Genomic DNA, 6798 nt, shown 5'->3' on the forward strand with positions numbered 1-6798 from the left:
GGGTTGCGGTTTGGTGCGGTCCAGATCGCACTTTGAATAGCCCTAAGCTCAAGGAGAGCAGAAATCTCGTGTGGAATAGAAGGGTAAAATCTCCTTTGATTATAATTTTCAATACAAATACAAATAATGAAAGTGTGGCCTAACTATCCTTTATACCTTTGGAAATTGAAGCTAGAGGTGTTAGAAGAGTTACCACATGGATAACTGGCTTGTGGCAGCCAAGGGTTCATAGCGACGTTGCTTTTTGATCCTACGATCGATGTCGTCTCTTTCTATCATTGTGAAGTAGAATTCACCAAGTGCTGGATTGTTCACCCACCAATATGGAATGTGAGCTGGGTTTAGACCGTTGTGAGACAAGTTAGTTTTACCCTATTGATGATAGTGTCGTGATTGTAATTCAACCTACTACGAGAGGAACCGTTGATTCGCACAATTGGTAGTTGCGCTTGGTTGAAAAGTCAGTGGTGCGAAGCTACCATGCGATGGATTATATCTGAATGCATCTAAATCAGAATCCGGGCCAGAATTGATGCATGTGCCTGCTGCTTGATTGACGTCCTATAGTAGGGGTTTTAGCCCCCAAGGGCATGTGTCATAGGCCAAGCCAACGCGGGGGATGCGCCGCGAGGGCCGCCTTGAAGTACAAATCCTATCGAGCGGCGGGTTGAATCCTTTGTAGATGACTTAAATACGCGGCGAAGTATTATAAGTGGCACAATACCCTTGCTGCCGCGATCCACTAAGATTCAATCATATGTCGCTTCTATTTGTCCCCCCTAAACCAGTCATCATGTCTCGTCTTCATAATCGGTCATCATCGTCGCTCTTCATCATCGTCGCTGTAACACCCCCAAAATCCATACACGTCTACAGCTACGTCGCATCGACTTTGGGGGTGTTATCACCGCGATGAAACGCAAGGCATAATAAGAAAGAACGTTAACTCAAAACATTGTCTCGAAAATTGAAATGCAGCGGAAATAAAAGTGTAACTACAACTCGGGAATCATCAACGACCCCTTTTATTCAAACCACAAACCAAATAAGTAAATCATAGTAAATCTTATAGTACTTAATTAAAATGCTTTAAGGTTCAAATACTAAAGACTATTCCCCGTAAGCTCGGTATCATGCAGCAGCACCAATACACCTAGTCTGCTCCCCATTGTAGCATCAATGGTTCATCACAGGTCAACAAACACATAATAACACACAATCAGCTATGCTGAGTATATAATAAACCATTGAATGCACATAAACATAAACAAAGCAATAATGAACAATCCTAAGCATTATACTACAATAACGTTACATCCTTTACTCTTTATTTAGTTGGCATCGAACGGGCACCGTCATCTTATTAGAATCATACGGGCTACTGAATCCTTAATAGACGACTTGGTCTATTAGATGAAATGCAAATACGGTTTCGTTTCGTCTCACACCCATCACCTTAGTATGCATACCCCCAAGATCGTACGGAACCTTTCGCCTACTTGAGTTATCAAAATTATAAGGACACTACTGTCGTCACAGTAGGCATGCGTAGGAGTGTAGAACAAGTCCCACACTCCTCCCATTGTTCATCACTTGTAGGGAGTCCAACTACAAGTTATTGCCATAATTCACTTTTTAATATTGCCCATTCATTTCATAACCACATAGAATCATTTACATGTTCTCTTAGTTACAATACTCAAATCGTTTCTCTTGTAACACTCTTGTTACACTATGGATCAGATTAATATGAATAGAATGCTCATATTCTTAATACGATAGAATTACGCATTCCAATGCAACATATCGACTTCCAATCATAAACATGCTACCAAACAATCTCAACAAGCAAAATGTTCTCTATCATGATTCTAGGTTCCAATAGAATAAAACGCAACCTAATCATGATACTAGTACTTGCAACTAAATTGGTACGCGTACGTACCTTGTAACGGAGATTTTTCGCTGTATTAACCAAACGTGCCGCTTATGAAATTGGGACCCGATTCAGTAAATACTTTAGTGTTACGCCCTTGATGACTTAGTAATTCGAAATATAAACGATAACTAGACTCATTGCTTATGAACTTCCTTTTCTTTTCTATTCTAATGAGTTTAGCGTCTTTTAGGAGTCAATGTTAGTGAGCAAACTGGTTTTAGTTCGTGTAATAGTCCACTACCTTTACCAAATCCAATCAAGTCATACGTACAACCTAGTCTTATGTCCAATCAGATCTTGTGTCCAATCCAGTCTTATATCCAAATCAGGTTCGCATAATAAGATTGTACTTCCAACTAATAAGAATAATATAATATTTTTCTACTTCCCATCTTACTTAATTAAAATCCTAAACCAGATTCACAACTTAAATCAGAATAATAATTTAAACTAATTATACAGCCTAATTAGTTACTAATTAACTCGAATTGCAAATTAATTAATTACAACTTAACATAATTATAAAAATAGAATATATTATTAAACTAATATAATATCATATACATATTAGGTTTTATACCGCTAAGCTCGCCGGCAACCGACTTCCGGCAACGGCGCAACACCACACTCGCGCACTACCGCTCGCAACTCCCGCACTCGTCGCACACCCCCGTGACTTCGCACAGCACCTCGCACAAGCCTTCGCACCATGCTCGAATCGTCGCACGCCACTTTGCACTCCCTCCGACTGTCGAACAAGTTGTTCGCTCGCCTAACCTTCGAACGCGCACAACAAGACGCTCATCGTACCAGCCTTTGTACCACCACACACACAATCGCACCAGTAGCACGAACAATTCGTCGTCCATCGCTTGCTCGTCTCGCACATGATCCTTGCACACACCTTCGCACAAACCGCACAACACTCGACTCGCAAACACACTCGCGCCACCCGTCGCTCGTCTCCCGCAGCCTGCACCCTCGCTCGCACACACTACAACGCCACTCGCACACCTCGACGAGGTTCCGAGAAGGAACACAACGAGGGAGACGAAGAAAGGGAAGAGGGGGTTAGAGAGAAACGGCTGAGAGGGAGGGAGAGATTGAGAGAGAGAGAGAGAGGAATTAGGAGTGACGGCTGAGAGAGAAGATTAGGGTTTTTGAATTTTTTTCTCTCCTATTTATAGTATAGCATAACTAGGTATAAATAAACTCGGTTTAGTCTTTTATAATTCTGAAATTAACTAAACCTAACCATATTATTATTATTATTATTATTATTATTATTATTATTATTCTATTATTATTATTATTATTATTATTATTATTATTATTATTATTCTGTAACTAATACTAAAATATTATCGTTTAATTATATTCTTTATATTTTCTTAATTATAAAGAATTAACTCCAAATATACGGAGTATTACAGTCGCTCATCATCACCACCACTAATCACCATCTTCGCCGGAGATTCTTCATCTTCAACACCATAAGAAAATAATTGAACAACAGTAAATCGTCATATCTACGGTTCGTATTTGTTTATTTTTGTGTAATTTTTCGGTTTAATTTTTGTGGTAAGTTGTCTAACAAATTTTAGTTGAATTTATCTTGTAATTTCAGTTTCTTGTAATTTGTCTTCTAATTTATTGTACTTCATCTTCTTATTTTTAATTTTACCGTCAGATATGGTATCGGTGGTGAGTCAATCTGTGTTTGTTTTTTATTTTTTTGTGTTAAGTGACAATAGAAAAATAATGGAAATTCTATTTTTCCATCTCATTTATGTTTTTTTTAAATATGTTTAGTTTTGATTGTTAGTTCTTTTAATTATTTGTATACCAATTTGGAAATCTAGGTGATTTAAATAAAAGAAGCAAAAATTTTTAACCCAAAAAATAAGAAGAAAATGTTAATTCGTACCAAGATATGTTAAAGCACCATTAATGATGATAAAGAAATAAGATCAAGTGATCTTTAAAAAAAGATCCTTTAAAATAAATGAAACAAAGATCAAGGGTGGATTGGCATGAAAATTTTGTATGAGATGAGTGAAAACTTCATCAGGCGTGGGAGTGGGACCCACCGCCTGATCTGACCAAAAATAATTTTTTTTGGCTTTCCCTCAACCAAAACGACGCGTTTTGGCTGGAGGTGTGAGAGAGCTCCTGTCAAAAAGCACTGTTTTGGCTCAACGCTGAGACGCTGACACGCTGAGCGAGTTGCAACGTGATAAATATCACGACTTTCCACGTGTTGGGTTGCCATTGGCCATTAATAATATAACCGTTGTGAATTTTGAAACGGCTATATTTTAAAAAATACAAATAAAAAAACGACTATTTTTTGAGCTCTATAAATAGAGACCCGTTTTGCTATATTTTGGACATAATTTTCTCCATCTTCACTAGTTTCTTTTACTTGTTCTAATTTATTTCATCAACTCTTCTTCCATTGTTCTTTTATTTACAAATTCTTATAATTGTGGTTCACAATTATATATAAGAAATCGACCTCAAAATCGCTCAAAAAACCAAATGACTCGGCAACAAAATCGCTTAACTAGTTCTCAAAATCACTCTGATTATCGTCATCCCTCTCAAAATAGTCAAATTATCATCAACCCTATCAAAATTAGTCAAATTATCATCAACCCTCTCAAATAATTATGAATCAAAGGGGTGAAAATTCTCAATATTATTCTCCTTAATATGATAACCTCTACCATGAATCTCCATCTAAAAATACCAACCTTTCATATCATCAGTTGGATTTTCTAATTATGGATTTTTCTCAATACCAAGAAGATTCAATTGTTGATATGATGGTGGTCAATACCAAGAAGGTGATGATGGTGTTGGTCACTACCAAAAGTTAGGGCACAAAAAAAAATATATATATAAAAGAAATCAGATCCAAAACTACGAATGATCTGATTCTGCAAGGATATGTAGGGATCCTCATCTCGAGGTCCAACAGCTTCAATGAAATAAAATTAATCAGCGTCTAATGATTTGACTTTCTAGAAGTCAGGAGGATACTCTTTGTAGATCCCGACATAGACTTGGGTTTGAGCCTAACACTAGTGGAAAAAAACACAAGGGCTGCTTTTTGGCCAGCAGGCCTTTAACCAAAAAGAAGATATGCAATTTTAGACCGCAACCCTTCACAACGAAGGGCCACGATTTTGTATTCAAATCGCAGCCCTTCCATTATAGAAGGGATGAGGTTTGAATACAAAACCGCAGCCGTTCCATTATAGAAGGTATGCGGTTTGAATACAAAACTGCAACGCTTCCATTATAGAAGGTATGCGGTTTGAATACAAAACTGCAACGCTTCCATTATAGAAGGTATGCGGTTTGAATAAAAAACTGCAGCCCTTCGTTGTGAAAAGGGTTGTGGTTTCGGCATAGACCACATCCCTTCTCACAAAGATTTTTTTTTTTAAACCCTGCCAGCACCCTCGCACCCATGCTGCCAGCGTCTGCACCCCCTACTGCCATCCTCTGCACCCCTGCCATCCGCCAACACCCTAGCTCAGCCCATGCCACCCCCCACCCCATCCCCCAACAGCACCCCAGCCAGCCCAGCACCCCTTGCCAGCTCCCTAGCCCGGCCATGTCAGCATCCCTTGCCAGCCCCCTAGCCCAGCCCAGCACTCCAGCCCTTCACCCATCGTGCAACACCCCCCCCCCCCCCCCGGCCCAACAGCTCCCTTCCAATAAAAAATCGAAATGCAATATATATATATATATATCACAAGGGGAACGTAATTAACTTTATATTTTAATAACCTATATACAGTGTACATAGAATTGATAAAAAAACCAACGTAGTAAATAGCTAAAAACTATAGAACAAAGGAAAATACCACCTAGATCTAGCTAATTATATCACAAAATCCTCCCTAAATGTATCATAAGCAATCCTCACCAAGGTAAGTCGCCAACTTATCCCGAACTTCATTTAATTCTTCCATGGTGAAGGCCTTCCAACTTTGTGTGTTATTCATATAAACCTTGCAAAACAACCTAGGAATAAAACACATAATATAAGAATTCAATCATTTGCCCTAGTTACCAGTTCTAAAAATTACATATACCTTCCCGAAATTCAACCAACAATAAATTGAAGGTTAAAAATCTACCCACTAGTTATATTATACCTTATATTGTCATATTCAAAAAGGAATTGGAGTTAAATGATTCAAAATCTAATAATTGGATGCAAAAAGGCGAAAATAGGCCTAAAATGACTTTTTTTTGCGAATTTCTGCTACTTTGGTTTCTAAAGCAATTAACTATTACCCATCGATCTAATTTGAAATAACATATACTAATAAGTTACATAACTTTTGAAGATCATCGGTGTTAGTGCAATGGTTGACGATATCGAACATGTACCTCAATATGTAATAGCCACATGCAACTCCATTATCTTGTTGCGGACACTAAAATTCACCTAAACATGCATCCAACAACATTCATGTAACACCTCGATAATTCTCTCTTTCTAGAAAATACTTTTATAATAAACCTTAGAGAATCACACAGGCATTATCGCCCGTGTGTAACGTATCGGCTTACTCAGAATTTTGCAGCGGAAAACAATTTACTAAAAACCAACTTTATTAAAACTTATTAAATAAATGACAAATGTCTGAAACTAAAACACACCAACTTAAATAATTAATATCTGAAATAACATGTTCCTACGAAAACAACTTAAACTATGCTAGGTATATAAGTAGTCTCTCCATTCCAGATTCCCAATGAGATGCATCTGCGAACCTGTAATGTCAATGCAATACTGACTCTGCTCACCAGAAGGATCATCACAGGATCAATAGGCA

General features: G+C 37.9%; 1 long non-coding RNA gene across 1 annotated transcript; it reads right to left on the reverse strand.

Moving 5' to 3' along the window:
- Window positions 1–955: 955 nt before the first annotated feature.
- LOC109136461 (uncharacterized) lies at window positions 956–3176 on the reverse strand. Its single transcript, XR_002041367.3, has 2 exons — window positions 2520–3176; window positions 956–1158 (listed from the first exon to the last, which is right to left on the reverse strand). It is a non-coding gene; the product is annotated as an uncharacterized LOC109136461 (long non-coding RNA).
- Window positions 3177–6798: the final 3622 nt, after the last annotated feature.

This window comes from Beta vulgaris, chromosome 4, assembly GCF_026745355.1.
Source record: "Beta vulgaris subsp. vulgaris cultivar EL10 chromosome 4, EL10.2, whole genome shotgun sequence".
Classification (NCBI taxonomy): domain Eukaryota; kingdom Viridiplantae; phylum Streptophyta; class Magnoliopsida; order Caryophyllales; family Amaranthaceae; genus Beta; species Beta vulgaris.